At 37.3% G+C, this 20,113-nt stretch overlaps 1 protein-coding gene across 7 annotated transcripts in view; it reads left to right on the forward strand.

Moving 5' to 3' along the window:
- The window catches only part of Cttnbp2 (cortactin binding protein 2), a 162,668-nt gene that overhangs the window by 30,745 nt on the left and 111,810 nt on the right, over positions 1-20,113 (forward strand). The gene's annotated exons all lie outside the window — the stretch shown is intronic.

Consider the following 20,113-nt stretch of genomic DNA (forward strand, 5'->3'; position numbering starts at 1 on the left):
ACTTTTGCGTCACTCAAAGGTAATCATTTTTCGCTGTTAAAAAACACATACATCGTTCTGAAAAATGGCGAAATGATCTGTAATAGTAATTTGTACAACCTGCTTGCTTTTTTAGTATATTGAGAACATGTCTCTAGACATTCTTCAACATTGTTTTATAATCACTGTGTATCATTTACTTAATGAAAGCAGTTTTCCTGACATTTGCTTACTCATTTAGAACACATGAACTATTGCAGCAATTTCTCCTTTCCAGATCCCTGATTCTCTTGGTACTCCTTCGGCAAAGCCCTGGTGCTTGTTAAATTCAACTCTCTGCTTAGCTCATGCCCAATGCCCACACCTGTAGGGTTGCGCAGGCCTGGAGAAGAACCTTTCATCTTGCGAACTGGACTCACTTTAAATTCACAGGCATATCATCCTGTTAGCCTTTTGTGCTCCTTGGAGTTGGATGGCATTTCTTGGTGCTGTTACTCAGCTCTTCTAAATTGTTTGACACTTTCTTTTCTATTTTGAGACCTTTAGTGTCTCTTGCCTTTGCTTCACTCTGCTGCTTTCAATTTCTCTGAGCATAAGAGCAGTCAGAAAGAATGTCTGTCCTTAGCCCAGCACAAGTGCATGCCTACTTAGCCACTCAGTACTCAAGAGGCCAAGGCAGGAGGATCCCATTCAAGTGTGAGACTTTGTCTCAAAGTACAGTTTAGAAACATGCTACGTAGCTTTGTGTACCCTGGATTCAGTCCCTGTTACCACAAAATAAAGCAACAAACTATCCATCCTTTTTCACCATGACATCAGCACACATACTCGCTTTTTCTGCTCTCCGGGAAGACCATCTGTGTTCATGGCTCAGGTTTACCTGGCCATGCATACTTAGTTCTGTGTCCTCACAGAACTAAGGAACTCAGGAACACTTCTTTCAGTGAATATCTCCACCCTTCTGTGTCAGCAGGTTTTTTTCTCAAATTGACCCTGTCTCCCCTATGGCTTCTGTGAGGTTTCTTTTTTTTCTTTCACAAAAATCCTTGCTAAAGTTGTCTACTAACTGACCCGAATTCCTTTGCTTTCATTTGTACCTATTGTAATGACTTTTTCCAACATTAGTCCAACCACAAGTCACCCATTTTTGTAGTTGCAAGGATAACAATTGTGAAGTAAGACTTGGCTTCTCTTTTCCTCCCACATCCCCAATCCAGCCTCTCTGTAAATCTCACTGCCTCTGAAACACACATCCCTAATCCTACTGCTGCTTACCCTTGTGCTCTTACTACCATGTGTTAGTCTCCTTTTGCTTCTCTACCAAATTATCTCAAATTTGTTGTTTTATAAACAACACAGATTTAGCCAGGTATGTGGCACACTCCTGTAACCCCAGCACTCTGAGAGAGGCTGAGGCAGGAAGATTGCTGCAAGTTTGAGACCAGACTGGGCTACAAAGTAAGCCCAAGGCCAGGCTGAACTGCCTCAAAAACCAAAAAACAAAAGATTTATTATTTCAAATCACAGATTTATTATTTCAAATTCTGGAGATCAGAACCTTCTAGGTCTGTAGAACCCACTTCTTGTTCCTCCAGGTTCTAGGGGCTGCCTGCAGTCCTTGACTTGTGGTCACTTTCTCCATCTTCAAAGCCAGCAGCACTGCAGATTCTATCTGTCTTTCTCTGACCTCAGTTTCTGTTGTCACATCGTTCTCTGAGTGAAGGCTTCTGTCTTTCCCATATAAGGACCCTAGCAATTATATTTACCCACTCAGGATAATCCAGGATTATTTTATCATTTCTTAATCCTTAACTCTATTGCATTTGCAAAGACCTTGTTGCCATGTAATTTATTCAGAGTCCCAGGCATTAGGATGTGGACTATCTGGGGGTCACCATTCTGCCTACCACACCCCACTTGTCTGGAATGTTTGAACAGTTTGCTAGCGGGTCCCTTGCTTCTGCAATGCATTGTGGTTTGCTCTCGTACCAACTACAGTGACCTTATTGCAACAGATTTCAGACCGTGTACGCTTCAGCTTCTGCTAGTGTGCTCTATCTGAGTAATGATAATGACTTTCTAGTGGCCTCAAAGCCTTATGTTCTGCATTCCTGTGTATCTGATACATTGCATGTTCTCACATTTGTTTTCATTTTTCCACTAGAAAGTAAACTCCATGATGTCAGGGATTTTTTCTTTCCTGCTCTGATGTATTCAGCTCTATAAAATTTTGTTGAATGACTACATTGACTTCAAGTTTCCCATTAAATATAGATGCATCTTTCTATCAAAGAAGTTGCATCAATATTGTGTAGACATAGAAATAATTTCCCATTTTTAACTTTCCAATCTTACACAAAAATATATTTCTCTGATTTTAGGTGAATGCATGTTTCCTATTTAGATTTTCTTTTTCTTAGATGTTATTAGAGCCACCACAGAGGACAACATTTAAGTATTTTCTAATTCTCTTGTGCTCCTGAGTATCCATTTTTATGGAGACAAGAATGCTGTGCTTTATTTTGGCTTTTTAAATGTGTAATTCCACAGTACAGTACATAGAAAATGGTTAGTGGTTAGGAAACCTGGTAGAGCTTGTGAGAAATTGTCCAACTTAGGTTTGTTTTTTCTCATTGATTCCTACATGCCTTTCCCAAAACAAGAGGTGCTGCCTTGTGTTTTGTGCCTGGGTTCTAGAACCCTTCTAAGTGGCATCCACATTTGTTGCCTTTGATCTGGATTGTAATACTTGTTGTCACTCTTTTTTTTCTGTTTTGTTTTGACTTTCTATTTTTTTAATATCCCATCATGTTTTAGTCATCATGGAAGAGTGAACTTTTCTTTGACCACCCTAATGAGTCGTGTCTCTAAATTTATGTATGTAGCATAGAATCATATACTCATCAAGCCTTTTCTTTTTCCTCAATTCTTATGTGTACAATTTCTGGTGAAGAGGAAAGGTTCACTAGAAAGGCCAGGCTCTACTAAATCTGAAGCGTGCTTTTATCTCTGGAGAGGAACGAGGCAGACACTATCACCACAGTGGCCTTTGATGTTTGGAGGTTGCTGTTCTTTTGTTATCCTTCTGGCACAAGTATAGATGGAGGACTCTTCACCCTCTGTAATAACACTGATTCAAGGCTGAAATGCTCCAGCAAACTTAATGAATGGATAGCGATGAAAGGAAAATAAAGACAGAGGAGCAGAGTACAGACTAGCAGTTCTCAAGGTGTACACAGGGAGCCAGGGGCCCAAAACCCTCCTAAGTAGTGTATGGAGTCAAAACAGTTTTCTTAATAATACTAGACATTGTGTTCTTTTTCTTCTGTCTTTCCATCATGAAGCTTCATTGGGCTTCCCAGCTGCTACAATGGCATATGATTTCCCGACACATTATATGGGAAGAAGCGAGTCTTTTATTAAACCAGATATTAGTGTGTGGGAATGCAAAACAATGCCTTTCTTCTCAACTAACTTGTTTAGATTTGGAAAAATTTAATGATTTTGTAATATCCTGTTGTTTATGTCAACATTTGCTAGATTTATTGTTTTAAACTGACTTAAATGTTTTTGGTTTTAATTTTTAATAACATAGCAATAACTGTAAGTTACATTTTAAAAAGCTGTTTATGCTTTTAATAATTTTTTGGAGTGTAAAAGGGTTCTGAGATCAGAAATGTAGAGAACCTGTAGTCTAGATAACTTGGCTTTTGAAACAGTTCACTTATATTCAGCTGCTCGCACTCCCTTTACCCCTTCTTCTGTCAGAGCCAGTGCTGGAGTATTTAAATTTCTCAGGTATATGATGTTTCTTGACTGCCTGCTCTCACCTAACCATTCTGACTTCCCACTTGAGAACGAAGCTTTCCTCCATACTACATGAGTGACCTGAACTCTCCTTGAAGAGACAAGCACCGTACTCTCCAGCAAAGCCAGCTACCTGCAGGTGATGCCCAGCGTGCACTTCAATGAGCACCAGGTCACATGCATAGGGGAGGAGGCTGGAAAAGCTGCTGTGGTCCTGCAGTGCGCCTCACCCCAGTTCCATGTCAGGGATGTGGGTGGAGGTTAGAAGCATCTCCTGTCCTCTGACTCTCTTTGACTGAAGGATTGGTTGTTAAGGATACCGCTTTTCCACAGGGATGATTTTTTTTTCCCCCTGCTAGATTGTTTCTAGCACTATAAAGGTTTGAAAAATCTGTGGTTTCGGGAAACCTGAATGCTTACATGTAAATTTGTACAAATGTGCTCTTACTATGTATGGATTGTGTGAAAGGGTATGAATGCATGTTTGCACATATGTGTACAGTCAGTTGAACCTATGTGTATGTGTCCCACATAAATTTGGAATGCTAAATCTTTTAAGGTTAGGAAAGTAATTGGAGTCAGTTTTAGAAATGTATTGATCAAGAGTTGATTATTTAGTAGTTTGTTAGAGTTAATGATCATAAACCAAATGTGTGACAAAGACTGCTTTCCATTTTAAGGGAAGATTTTCAGAAGTAAACATACATTTCTCCGTGGGACCCTGAGGTCGTTACACTGTAGATAATCAAGTGGAAATATAGTGACACTTTTCTTTTTTTACATTTTTTTTAAATCTTTTTTATCGGTACCGGGGATCGAACTCATGACCGCCTGCTTGCAAGGCAGGTGCTTATGCCGCTGAACTAAATCCCCAGCCCCTATCATGACACTTTTCACATGGCCAGAATCTGTAAGTGCTCAGGACCCACCAAGGAAATAGGACTAGGACTGGGCGTCAGATTCCTGCCTCTCTTCAGTTTGTGATGTCAGAGATTTGCTGTTACACCAGTCTCTCTACATTTGTGACAATGTATTTGAAGACCACTAGTGAATTCTTGAAACCACAGATCGTGGGTGTACATACAGTGTGTATAGATATACACATGTATAGTGATATGTGTATATATATATTTGTGTATGTAGTGTATGTACATAACCATACAGATACATAGTTTAATTTATAAATTAGTCACAGTAAGCAATTACAATAATAAGGTACTATGATTATAAAAAGATAGTATGATGAGTTATTTAAAACTTACGAATTGTTTATTTCTGGAATTTTCCATGTCCTGTTTTTGTACCACAGTTGACTGTAGGCAGCTGACACTGTTGAAGGGGAAACTGCCCATAGTGAGGGAACCAGTGTACTTGTTAGTGGGAGCATTTTTGTTAAATTACCATGGTGTGGTAGTGCTAATAAGAACACATTAGCCAAAGTAAAGTGCCAGGATTAAAATGAAGAACCTACAAGCATATTGAATGTAACAGTTCGTCCACTGAGGCCAACCTGGGCTATGTAGTAAGACCTTGTTTCAAAAAAAACCCAAAATACAAACAAACAAGAAGTGTTGAATTTTTTTCTTTCTTATGATTGCTTCAGTTGTTTCTAAAGGATTTCACCACAGTATCAGATGACTTACAAAGGGCAGTTCTGTGATTCTAACATAAGGCATTGAGTCTATAAATCTGGAGTATTAACTACAGTGTTCCCTAAATCTCAGTTAGTCATTACAAGTGGCATAACAGTTATCATAATGTGCTCAGCATTCAATGAATCTATATATGTAAACTCTGATAGTTATAATTAACACTTAACCTGGTACTTATAATCTGCCAGGCAAAGAGACTGAGAGGAATATATTAAAATAATTATAAATCATGATGAGATTTTCTGCTAACAAATAGCATGTTGATTTCTACTTTTGATAGGATGGTTAGAGAAAACCTTAAATTGAATATTACTGTTTTCTCTGGGAAATGATTATGAAACTAAGGAGATTAAATTTTAAACGATTTTTTAAAAGCTCTCATCTGAACCATTTCTATTCATTATTAAACAAAAATGAAGAAAACGCTTTGAAGAAGTGAAGAAATTCCAAATAATAAAGTGGTAGTATGATTCCCACCTACTACATAAATTCATTTAACTAAAGATATTTGTAGGAACAACCCCAGGAAATTATAGTTGGTCCTTTATTCTAGTGCAGCTTTTTCTTAGTATTTTGCCAGATATGCCGCTGTTTTCATTAACATTTTTATAAAGGCTAAATTAGAAGTGATATATATGTGTTGCCCTCCCAAATTAAATATAGTAGATTTTTAGAGACTATCTCAGATCTTCCAAGCTAGATCACCTGCTAAGCAACCTCTCTTTTAAAAGAGAAAAAAATTACTGAATTCATGGCTATCAGTCTTTTGAATGTCTAGAGCAGGTCTCAAAGATTGGATGTGTGATTAATGCAGTTACTATATTAACACATTTTAAAAATCCCTTTTTTGAACAATTGGTGTCTGAAGAGAAAAATTTTCTGTGGTTTTTCCTCAGCCTTCCTTCTCTCCGGGAAAAAAGACAAGGTGCCAGATAACCGCATTAAACTCTTTAGTAAAAGTACTAGCATTGGAGATGGTACTCACGTGTCCAGCATTCTTTATAACAGGCCCCATTTTCCTGGATGGGAAATTGCACTCTCCAGTCATCCTGATGGCGGGTCTGGGCTCACACCTTTGGGATCAGAGTCTAGAGTGTTTTTCCCATTTTACCCTGGTGGTTGCTAATATCAAAGATGGGCTCTTCCACTTGGGGAACGTTTGTGGAAAGCATTAGCATATCTGATGCCATCTTGTTGTGTGGTACTTACCTCCACAGAGTGTCTTCCCTCAGGAGCCTCTATCCCTCAGGGTAATGTTTCCAGTGTCCATGTCCATATAACAAACTACTAGAATCTTGTTGCTTTAAGTGGCGATTTATTTATTTCCAGGTCTTCGTGGGTTGCCTGGGCTGAGCTGGACTAGTTACAGGATCTAGTGGTAGGAGCTGAGGCTGAGAAGCTGGAGGGAGGCTGGCTCATCAGCACTGTGTGGGCCACAGTCTCAAGGAGCTGTCACTTTTCTGGGGCACTCATGTCATCCTGTATAAACAAGGACTTGATATTTTCTTAACTGGAGAAACTGGTTAGGGCAAATGATAGACCAAAGAAAATAGCCAGGGAGAGCTGAGAAAGGAGGAGGAAAAACCAGAGTCTGGAGAGGATGCTATCAGTGAGTGTTAGTGGAGAGGACAAAAGCAGTTGAGGTTTATTAGGCTGGCAGATGTTTGTAAGTGAACATTTTGTTATGGTTGCCATTGTTATATAAAACTTTCTAATTTAGTACCTTATTAATGGATTTTTTGATTGCAAGTGACAGAAACCAAATACTTCCCAAGAAGTGTATTGGCTTATGTAACTATTGTGTAACTGTGAAAAATTATCAGACTAGGGTATAGCTTTTAGGTATGGTCACTTCCAGCAGCTCAAAAAATGTCAATCAGAACTCAGTCTTACTCTCTGCCTCTCTCAGTCCTAATTTCTTCTGGTTAGCTCTATTTGGGCAAAAACTAACTGGATTTCCTAAAAACTAACATTGGTAGAAAAGATAGAGCGGAGTACTTTTTATACAAGAGTAAAGTTTATTAACACATTTGGTCAATACTCTTAAAGATTACTGTCTTCAGTTTTGTAAAGAGAACCATGAGGAAAAGACAAGGAATCATAAAAACTCTTAGCTTGATAATCTGAGAACATGGCTTGTATTTCACCTGTGATGATGGAGCTTCCCCTAACCAACTTGGACAGGGTAGTTTGAAAGAGGCGTGTCAATTATTCACTCTGCTTGAGAGTAACAGAACAAACACTTCTCACTGATGGAGGTAACATGTTTTGTGCTGTATGTTCATCATCTCTATGCTTTATGACAGTTCTGTGATTTAGTTATTGTAATCTGTGTTTTGCATATGGAAACTAAAGGTTGAAATGGTTAGTAACTTGGCAGAGGTTACAGAGCTAGCAAATTGTAGAGCCAAACTTCAAATTCAGCCGATTGGAAAGCAGAGCCCCCAGTCTGGACTGAATATGTGGCCCTGGATCCTGTAATCTCCACTTTTCTTTCCAAATGGTTATCCAGTCATATAGCATGTTACTGTAGATCTCTGACATGTGGACAAGACACACTAATAACTCGCCATGCTGTCCTTGGGGCTCAGTATCATTCCTGCAAATGTTTTTAAAATGCAATTTCACTTGTCCCCTGTGGGAGGCTGGATGTTCAGAACATCTGTCCACTCATGACAGCAGGTGAGCTTGGATTTAGAATTCCACCTAAGGTTGTAAATGCATTGTAAGCTGTTTTCCCTTTTATTGATGCTGGGCATTATCTGAAGAGTGTAGGAGAACTGGAACACTCTGGCACCACTTTGCAGCGCTCTCAAGAAGTACCTCTGGATAAACAGTAAAATCTGAATTGGTTTGCTTATGTAGATTTTGAAGGGCCAGACTTGTTTGTTTCAAGAACATAAGTAAATCTAACTTAGCTCCTTCTGTGTATACTGAATTAGTTTGTATATCTCCAGTTCTGGCTTAAAACAAATTATGCAACCTCATCACTTGAAACCATACACTTGAATACTCTTACATGAGATTTCTCTAGATGTAAAATGGAGAAATTTATGATCAACATTTTCAAAAGTAGTGTTTATTCATTTTTAAATGTTAGTTTTTGTTAGAGTTCTTAAAAATTGACTTTGGTACAAATTCTTTCCCTTGAACTGTGTGTACTTATCTTGAATTACAGCAGTCAAAAAGTTTCAGTCTTAAACTATCTTTCATGAAAATGAAGAGGTCAACTTGTTTATATCACTTATCACTTCTTAATTGAAGTAAATTTCATAATTGTGTTAAGTAAGAAATGAAAAAGAGATTAGCATAAATTTCTAGCCCAGAAACAGGTTATTTTCTCTTGTGATATTTTTTTTTGTTTTGATCACTGTGTATTCAGGCTGGCCTTGAATTATGTAGGCTTGGCTGGCTTTGAACCCTTGGTGATCCTCCTGTCTCACCCTCCTAAGTGCTGGGATTATAATTGTCTGACTCTTCTCTGTGTGTGTGTGTATGTGTGTGTACTAAAGGGGTTCTGCTATGAATTTTAAAATAATATTGTATACCACTGTACTATATTCATGTGAAAATAGATGTGTAAGTCAATACATTTGATTAGTTGAGTCAACATTAAGGTGTTATCTGTATTTATTTATTATGGGTAGTTTAAATGAGAGTAAGCTGTGTCTGAAATTTTTACTGATCAATTTTCTAATGTATACTTTCAATCTAAAAGCTCTAGTTCAAAGCAGCACAGCTAACCATTACCATTATTCAGTTCTGACATTAGCAAGGCACTTAATTCCTAAAGATTGTTTACTGTGTAATAAGTACTGTAGGCTGTGTTCCTGATAAACATCAGTATGGCCCAATGTCTCTCTTAAAGCTTAAAGTCTTGGAGGAGAAGAGAGATGAACTTGCAGACAAAAGCAGTGTCATGGTGAAATAACAAGGATTCAGTAAAGAACTATATGCAGAATAACAGTGGAGGCACCAGGGGAAATCGACCAGCATTGGGGTGGGTAGGGAAAGGCTTACATAAAAGACAAAATAAACACTGGCTCTGGTGGATAAATGCAGCTTCCAGCTGTATTTGCACAGGCATGACACAGCATGGTGAACTCAGGCCTCTGTAAATACTTTTGCAGCTAAACTTTGTTATAAAATATACCTGCTATTGTTTTATTCTGATATGGTAAGACACAGAGACATGGAAATGACTCTTCATGCTCAGGAACCCTAGAAACAGGAAGTATAACGTATCACCAGAACTGCACGAGAAAGTGCTAGGGATGATCAAGAGGCAGAAGAGCCAGGGAAAGCCTGCCTGGGCTTTATTGTGGTTCTCATGAGAAGGAATGGGTGAGGCAGAGTGATCAGGTGTTGAACTGGTTAGTCTGAATAATTTCAGCAAACTCCGGAGTATGGGCACTGAGCCTGATTGTCTGATAACCTGGTCTTGGAAAGATTAGGGGAGAGGGTAGTGGAGCAGTGTATAAAAGTTCTGCAAAGGAATAGAGAGAAGATATGATTCTGCATTGGTTGGTTCACAGATACACATACTCTCTGAGAGGAGTCATTTGCTATTTCTAAGAATTGTCAAGTCTTGGTAGTGGGGATCATTCTCTCCCTTGTCAGTAAGGTTGCAAATGCCAGAACAGAAAGAATACACAGATAATGTACAGAGACACAGATGAAAAGCAGCGGGATGTAGTATATAAGAAATAAGACAATAGAGACTAAGAGATCACATCATATAAAGCCTTGAGGCAACCTTGAGCTTGAATGCTGAGTCTTGAAGGGCTTTCTGAAGCCTTAAGAAATGGGGTGCAGATCTATACTGTACAGTGATCCCTCTTCACAACATAGAGGATTGTATATGAGCAGGGTTTTGGGTCGAGTTGGGGAGACCAAGCAGGAGACTGCTGCAAGTGTCTGTGTGAAAGACAACCAAAGATAAGAGTAACACTGTGGTCACTGGGATAGGGCGTGGGGGATAAATTGAGTGATATTTCAGGTGTAATAGTTATTCACCTTTCTGAGTAACTTTGAGTGAGAGGGAGACCAACATGTCACTAACACTCAGGTTTCAGATGAGATACAAGATGATAGTGCAGAATATGAGGATCGCAGGTGTGGTACACAATATGAGGTAAGAGGTGTTTGATGGAAAAGACAGAGCTCAGTCTCATACTTTAAAAGGACTGATGAACATGCAGTGCAAGTTATTTAGCAGATCATTGGATTTAGGGTTTTGGTAGAATAATTTTGGTCATAGAATATTTTTTAAAACACTTTGAGACAAAAGAATGATAGCAAAGCATAAAAGTGGTAATCATAGAGGCAAAGAAATAGTTTTCCCAGGGAAAGATAAGACAAGGAGCAGAATAATAAGAGAACCTCAAAAGGAAACTGATCCTTGCAAGAAGGAAAGCAAGGCTGAGTATCAGGAGGACAGGATGGTTTTGAAGTGAAGTACTATAATAACTTTATATTCAAGGAGAATTTGTCCCAGAATCCTGTATGGATAGCAAGTCTGTGGGTGCTCAAGTTATTCATAGTATTTGCATGTAACCTAAGCACATTCTCCCCCATAATTTAAATCATTTCTGAATCATTTCTGATACCTCATACAATGTAAATGCTGTGTTGTAGTTATTGTTAAGGAAATAATGACAAAAAGTCTGCACATATCCACTGTGGAAGCAGTTTTTATCTTTGACTATTTTCAGTTCGAGGTGATTGAATCCCCAGATGTGGAATCTGTGGACAGGAGGACTGACTGTCTAGTGAATGAAATATCCACTGTGGAACTAGTGATGCCTTGTAGGACTGGCCTCTGAGCAAAATAATTAAATGGAACAGGAGTGGGCTTGACTTAGTGGGCCATAGTGACTTTGAAAAATCTCAATGTACATAGTCTCTAAAATCTATTACACCTGTTCCTTAGAGAGACCAAAGGGAGAAGACTATGGACAGACTACAGTTTAACATTGAAAAATAATAGATAGAAGGATAGAATCATGGGAAGAAACGTCATGAACTCTACAACAGACAAAGAAGGAAAGTGGTTGGGGAATGGGAGGTAAACCGGGGAGATACTGGGACTTTGTGCTGTGATGATGCTCATGAACATGTGAGGGAAAGTTCTAGTGAAGGCTGTTGCAGACAAGGATATTTAAGAAATTATGAACTCTTATTCTTTTCTTTCTCCATAAGATGTAGGGCCTCCTGAATAGTGATATTGTTCTCAGTTAATGGAGAATCTAGAATCTTAGAAAAAACATAAAAATGTCTTATCTAAGTGTTTGAAATTAAGTGGTATACTAGATAATGTTTCATTCACTGATTTACCCTTTTCTTTACCCCAAGATTCATTTACCTTAAAAACTAAATGAAGAAAAATGCTGACACTTGGAAACATAGTTAGTGCTTTTTCTAGCCAATAGGCTCTTTTGGCCACTTGGAAGTCTAGGCTGTTCATCCCTATGAGGTAGTTCAAATATAAATTCCTGATGTGATCTTGTGGAAAAAACAAACCAACAAACTATAAGCATTGTGTTTTCACTGAATTCAGAAAGGAGAAACAGGCAGCTTCCAAGAACAAGTAGCCAGAGAAAGGAATGCTCTAGAGAGGAGCATTCATAAACAAGGAAGAGCAAGCAACTGCTATTGGGAAGCCTTCAGCTCTTAATGACTCTGCTGCCCTTTGGGTCCTTCTTCCAGATATTGTACAACCGCTGAGCACAACATCATCCTAGGGGCTCACTTCGTTTTTCTAATACTTCACTTTTGCTTCCAAATCAATGATGTTTGAAGAGGGAAGGGGAAGGAATAGGAGTTGCCGGATCCACTGGGATGTTCTGCTTGTCTTTGCTTGTTCACTCACACATAGGCTGACAGACTTTCCAGTCCTGGGAAAGATTCTTAGTATTAATAAAATTCTTCATGTTAGACAATCTCTCTAGTGTCCTTGCTGCTGGCCTTCTAGTATGACTCAACAGACTGGTAGCAAAAGCTTGCAACACACGTATGTCACCTGTAGAGGTGCATTTATTCAATTATTATCTTCTTTGACTTAAAAGAGAATTTGATCTCCTGTTATATACATTCTGAACTTGGAAATGTATTACATTCTGTGCTTGGAAATGTATTAAAAAGTTATATAATCATTGCTGTTAACACTGAAAAATTGGAACTTAAATGACAATTGCTGATATTAAATTGGTTTTAAAAATAATTATCTTGGAAATGAATTAAAATTCTTTTCTCTGCAAAAGTTCCTTTAAATTGTCATTCTAATGGATTCTTCTGTTGCTATTGGTGTTTATATAGAATGGAGTAGAAATTGTTTCAATGAATGCCAGAATCAGTTCTCAAGAACATGTTACCCTTCTCAAACAGAACTGCAAGTATCCATGTGCCTGATAAAAATAGGCCACGCAGGCAACACAATCTGCATGTTCACTGGCAAGCACAGGATTATTTTAGAAGGGTTTGAAAGTGAATGCCAGTACTGAGTCGGCTCAGATGGCTACAAAGATGCCTCACATGTTCAGATCACTCTTTTGTAAATTCTGATGTGCAGTTTGATTAGTTAATTTGAACATAGAAATATTGTAACCTGGGCTGTTAGTATGATTTCTACTTGGGATATTCACTGTAGCAATATCCACAAAGGCAGGTAAATTACACCTGTACCCCTTTATCTCTGACTGGTGGGGAGAGATGCCTAATGGGAATGGGAAGAGAATATGTGGGGGTGGGGCCCTTACTAGTCCTGCTGTGTCTTGGGAAGGTCCACTGCATGATGAAAAGGAAGGCCTGCAGATGAAAGAAAATTGCTGACCTTTAGTTTGACTTGTAGTAACTACAGGCTTAAAGTTCTGTTTAAAGTAGTTTCTATGTAACTAATGAAAGTTTTAAGAACTGGTGTGGTTTGTGCAGTCCCATGCTTAATTAACTTAGTGTTTTTTATGATCCTTATGTTCTCCAGGAATATTAATAGGCAATTTGGTATATTAAAGGACAGAGACAGATGCCTTCATTCTCTGCTCCAGGATAGAGTGGGTGGGAATGGCTGGATTCTCATCTTCTTCCTGTAGCGAATTCCAGCGAGCTCTGTCATATGCCACCTACACAGAAAAGTGGCATCATCTGCTTTTTGGCCACCAAGCCTTCAGGCGCACATTCCACTTTCATCAAGAAAGTGGATGGCATAGTTTGAAGAAGGGAAAATGGATTCTTACCAGAAGAGACTTCAAAAATAAACTTCAGGTTTACTGTGTTCCAAAATTGATCACATCCAGTCCTAAATTACATTCTAGACCCAGGAAGTTATTCCTATTCATCTCAGGCTGAATATCTCTAGAAGAGACACCACATTTTAGTGTTTCATCATGTGTTGCACATGTTTTCAGTATTCTGTAATTTATTCTGCATTACAGATGATTTCAGTACACCACTCTCTTCCCATCTTGCCCACAAATGCTAAGCAGAATAAGGAAGTCAAGGGAATCTAGTTGCTAAAGCAAAACACCATTGCTTGATGAATTCTTCTGAATAAATGATGTAATGTAAAACAAAAAGTCTAGCAAAAATAGAAGCAGTGGAGCATGTTTACCCATGTGAACCACTGCAAACAGGACTGTGACAAATGACCTGTTCAACTGAATATGAATAACAAATTGCCTGTGTACTTACTATACTTGATGATTTATAAGGCATTTCTCATAGCTGTTATTGCATCATCTATAGTGGAGGAAGACAGACAAAACTAAATGTTCTAAAATGGAGCCTTCATGTTTCTGTAAAAGACATTTGTCCTACTGAAACCTTACTATTCCTTGAAGGAGACCAGCTCGATCCTCCTCCCTTCTGGCCAGATCTGTGTGCCTTTGAATTAAGGTAACGAGAAGTTTCCTATTGACAGTTTGCACATTTACCACTTCTTTGAGGGACCTGTATTTGCTTTATTGCAGCCTATGATGAAGTTGCCCTCCAAGGACTCTGCTATCTCTGAGCTTGCCGCTTAGGCTATGTAGCAATTTTCTGGCAGCCCCAGAGGTTTTCATTGCTCTAGAGAGTAGCAAGAGAAGTACAATTCTTCAAATGACTGGGGAGCACTTGAAGGCAGTAAAATTACTGGCAGGGTTTGAATAAAACTGTATGCAAACTGTTGACATTCCTTTTCCCTTGATTGTTTTTGGTATGGGGTGAGTCATTTTCAGTTGGTAGATGGTGAGAATGTTAAGATCTTTCTGTTTATTTTCTCCAGATGCTCAGCAGTTCTTGTAATTGGGTAGGAACTCCTCAGTGGCCCAGGCTGGTCCTATGAGGACTTGGGGTGGGTGCAGTAGCAGAGCAAAACTGGCTCTGCCATGCTCTCTTGTCCTGCGGAATTTCATTTTTATCCAATTTATCTTTCGTGGAGTTATAAAAGGGAGCATATTTAGTGTTCTTACTGCAATCTCTGCCCACAGAAATCATCTGTGGTATTATCCCCTATAGACAAGGTACTGTCTTTATTTCTGTTTTTCACTTTTTAGTTTTTTGTGCTAGGATACTTATGTTGTTAACATTGTTCCCACACCCACTGCTGTTTCTACATTTCTTTTCTTGAGTCACCAATGAGCAGGCATTTCCAGAATTGTCCTGGAAAACTACACTGTTCCAAAAATACTAAAACACTTACAGATACTGCTTGCGTTCTCTTAAGGTTTTCATTTCCTGGTTTATTTGGGTATCTTCTAACTTGTTCATTTTAGGCAAGATTTTTTTTCTATTATGTGGCAAAATAGTCTAAATGATTAAATATTAAGACATTCTCAGAAAAGCCAAACAGAGGATGATTTGTGGAGTTAAATGATGTAAACAACATGCATGTTAGGTGTGTGGGAATGGTGGATCCAATTTGGAAATTTTCTGAGCATGTAAAGGCAGAACCTATGAAATCCCTACCAGAGTGGTTGATGCAGAGATGCTCCGTCCCCCCAATGTGACGATGGTTTCTTAGGGATAACTTGAGACCACACTTCAGAAGCCTTATTTTTCAAATACTTACTTTGAGCTTACTGGTCAATCAAAACTTAGCTGTATTTTAAATCATTAGAGCCTATTTTCTTATACCATTGTCTCTTTAGTGAAGCTATTATTTTGCTGGTTTATTAAATGTTATTAACTTGGATAAGTGTTATGATGGAGTTGTTTGAAAATTGAGTCAATTTAGTTTCTAAAAGCTGTAGAAAATATCACAAGATGATGATTTAACCCTAGCATGCATGCATGGGCATGCATGTATATATGTATATGAGATTTTAAACTTAATCAAATGAATGAATGGCTTCTCTTCATTTATTTTAGGGCAACAAACAGTATACATGCCCATCTCCAAATTTATTCTGAAAGCTAAAAACTATACCGATTAATAAGAGCAAAGGTTATAAAGCTAGTAGCACAACAATGTTTCCTTTCTCTAAATATAATGCCTCCAAGAGCATCATGTATATTAGAACTGATTTCATGTATTAAGGAATGGTATTGAAATAGAATTGTATTTTGTATTTTGATTTAAGTCTTTGGCTTTTGCTTCATAATTCTTATAAAAGAGTTCCTTAAGTTTTTTGTGTCTAACATTGTACATAGTTCTCCTAAGTGTTGGATGATAATGGTGATGCGTTCTATCCATGACAGGTTGATTACATTTGACTTCACGAGTAGTCATTCTTTTTGTTGCCTGGGGCAACAGTAGACCAAACAAGCAAGTGGCCAACTGTGAATGTTTGCAGGAGATCACAGGTAGTTCTGGTGAGCAATCAGAATTGAATTCTGCTGCTTTAGCAGTTTGAATCATGATATTTAACAGAAAAATGGAAATGAGAATACTTCCAAAGATATTTTAAAATATTTACTCTCAAATTTATGCAAATTGTTTGAAAATACACTTTTGTTTTGGTACCGCAAATTGAACTCATGACCTTGCACTTGCCAAGCAGGCATTTAGATCATTCAGCTATATTCCCGGCCACCAGAATACACTATTTTAAAGATAAAATTTAAATGAAGTCACAACTTTTTTAATAATAAGAATTAAATTATCGAAACGTCTTCTCTCAAACACATCTCAGGCTTATGCAATATTCCAATTAAAATTTTTAATTTATAGATATTGATATAAATTAAATTTTATCTAGAGGAATAAGCTGGATGTATAGCATAAAATTTTTAAAAAATGAATACTGTTCAGTAGTATTCAACTGTACTTTTGGTTGGTAGCGGTCAATAATAAAAATAATTTTTATTGATAATTATGGCTAAAAATAGAAAACCAAAGATTAAAATTAGACCTACTATTATAGAAATAAAATTTATAATGACAAAAGACAGTTAATTAAAAAGGCATAATTATACATGTTTATGTGGTCATAATAGAGCCTCAACAAAACCTGACAGAAATAGACAATTTCATAATTTTAGTAGATTTTAATGTCTCTCTTTACTTAATAGAACTAGAAAAATCTCAGTAAAACATAGAAAATATGAATAATATTTTTAATCACCTTGATTAATTGACGTTTGTAGGACATGAAATTCAACAACTGTAAAAAATAAATTCTTGCAAGGACACAGGGTGGATGTGTTGGGAGAGACCATATGCTGAGCCACAAAACAAATCTTGCTTTAAACAGATCTAAATAATGTGGAGTGTATTCAGTGACCTCAATAAAATTAAACAAAAAATGAATCACAGCTATTTAGCAAAACTGCAAATATTTGTGAATTTTTGGAAAAGATCTCTTCAATTCGTGTATCAAAGATAAAAATCAAAAGACAATTAGAAGCCAGATGTGATAGTACATCTCTGTGACCTCAGCACTTGGAGGGCTGAGTCAGGAGGATCAAGGGCATACCTTGTAGTACCTGCCAGGTTTAAGGTAAGCCTGGACTATGTAGCAAGACTTTGTCTAAGTAAGTAAGTAAATAAATAAAACAAGCCAGGCAGCTGGGTAGTTGTGGTAGGACATGCTTGTAATCCCAGTACTTGAAAGGCTGAGGCAGGAGGGAGGCCAGCCGTAGACCACTTGATACCACATCTCAGAAAAACAAAAACAAAACAAAGAGCTGAATGACAGCAAACCATAACATATTAAATCATGTGATACAGCAAAAGTGCTTCTGAAAAGAAAATTAGAGCTTTAGAAGAGAAAGACATAAAACCAACAAGCCAAGATTTTACTCTCAGAATTGACAAAAGTGAAAGAAGTAAAAGTAAATGGAAATTTTTTACTTTTGCATTTTGTCAAAGAGCAACAAAAAAACCATAGACAGTAGAAAAAAATGAAACCCAAAACTGACTCATGGGTGAGATTAACAAAGTGGATACACTGTGGCTGGTATGAACAAAAACAAAAGAATACAAATTACCTATAATAAGAATGAACAAAGGGATTATCATTCCAGGTGCTGCCGCTGTTGAAAGGATATTAAATAAATACAAGCAGCTGTAGACTACTATGAATACTTTGAATAATGAATATGTAAAGGGACATTTTTTGATAAAATGCTACTTACAAAATTGGTAGAAGTAAAAATCCAAATGGGTTTTTCTGTGGGGAGGGTGCTGGGAATGGAACCCAGGACCTTCCAAATCTAAGCCCCTAGCCCACCTTCATTTTAAAAATCAAATTCATTATTTAAAAGAATAGAACAAAATATTTTTTCTGATAGAAAATCTCAAGCCTAAATACATAATTTCATTGGAGAATTCTTCCAAACATTAAAAATAAGTAATATGCATAAGTACTTTTGGAAAACACAGGAGGCAACTTTATAGCCCAACTCATTTATGAAGTCTGAAGTGCCCAAATCCCTGAACTGACAAAGATATTAAAAAACCAAATTGCAAAAAATCCCTCGCAACTAAGCAAAATATTAGCAAATTAAATACCAAATAATAATAAAACCAAATGAATTCATCATATTAATGACTTAAAGGAGAAAAAAGACCATACATGTTCTTAGTAACAGATACTGAAACTTTTCAACAGCAAACCAGAAGTAGTGGAGAACTTCCTCACGGTGACAAACAGCTATAACAGTGATAGTGGAGGGATGCAATTGCATTTTTCACTCTTAAGTTTTTTTTTTTTTTTTTTGTCTTTTTCTTTTTTTATCGGTACCGGGGATCGAACTCGCGACTGCCTGCTTGCAAGGCAGGCGCTTATGCCGCTGAGCTAAATCCCCAGCCCCGAATTTTTCACTCTTCAGAGCGGCAGCAAGGGAGGGATGCCTACTTATACCTCCTCGCTGCAGCTATGTGTTGGCAGAGCTAGTCATTAAGTATGAGAATGAAAAGAAAGAGACATAAAAGTTTTACATTTGCAGGTATTATTGCTTATGAGAACATACTAGGGAGTCTTCAAAAACAATTCCTAAAACTAATTAATTTATCAAGTTGCAAAATACGAAGTTCTATTTCAAATTCTGGAGCTGGGCATGGTAGCACACTTCTGTAATCCCAACACTCAGGAGGCTGAGACAGGAGAATTACTGCAAGTTCAAGGCCAGTCTGGGCTACCTAATGAATTCAAGGCCAGCTTGAACTACATAGTGAGACCCTCTCTAAAAAAATAAAATAAAAATTATGAAACTGGGTAGTGGATATATGGATGATAGCTGCCCTCTTTTTTATGTTTGGAAATTTTTCAGTTAAAAACCTAGTAGAATTATGTGCTAGTAGAAAAATAAGTTATAAGACTTAAAAAGTAAATTTATTGAAAGACATCCAAGTCAAAGATTTTGTGCTTAAAAAACATAAAATTGCTGAGAGACTATAAAGATCTCCCTAAAGCCAATCAAAATTTCAGGAGGCTCATTTATAGAAACATATAATCGGATTCTAAAATTTACATGAGAATCAGAGATCCTGGAATGACAGAAGTAGTTTTAAAAGGAAACTTTTAAGGACTTACTCTTAAACTTACTAGAAAACAAAAACAAAACAAAACAACAACAAAACCACATATGTACCTCATTGGAATAGAAGAATTGAGAAATAGATCCATACATATGTAATCAGTTAATTTTTTTTCAATGCAGAATTAAAAAAATTGAAAGGGAAAAAGGATAGTCCCAGGGGGCAGGGTTGAGGCAGGGTCTCAGTAGGAAGTGACAGCTATTTTTAAACTCACTTGTGTCACCCAAGCCTAGTTAAGGATAGACTTTTCAACAAATGATTAAACATTGTATCCATAGTTGTAAACATCAAAGTTATTTTCCCCCAAACACTAGACACAAGTATTACCTTAAAGTAGATTGTGGCCTTTAGTGAAAGATCAAATACGTTGAACTTCTAGGAAAAAATTATGTAATGTCAGATAAGCTAAAAGTGCCTTAAATTTTATAAAATTTAAAAATGGTTAACTTGAATAAAAAGCATTCTTTTTAAGTAATAGTGAAGAAAAAAGGCAATTTTTAGAGTTGGAGAAAATGCAATACACATGTCTGACAAAGGACTCCTATTCAGGACACATACAGTTCAATAAAAATTACTCCCATTTAAAAAAATAATTTACCTAAGAAGACATGCAAAGACTAGATGAGATTGTTATGGCTAAAGTAGGCTAATATGTGAGAAATTAGTCTTGTGCTGCTAGTGAGTGTATGAACTGACACACTTCTTGTAAAGAATTTGG

Source organism: Cavia porcellus, unplaced genomic scaffold, assembly GCF_034190915.1.
Source record: "Cavia porcellus strain 051 isolate PalLab524CR breed Dunkin Hartley unplaced genomic scaffold, mCavPor4.1 scaffold_2, whole genome shotgun sequence".
Classification (NCBI taxonomy): Eukaryota; Metazoa; Chordata; class Mammalia; order Rodentia; family Caviidae; genus Cavia; species Cavia porcellus.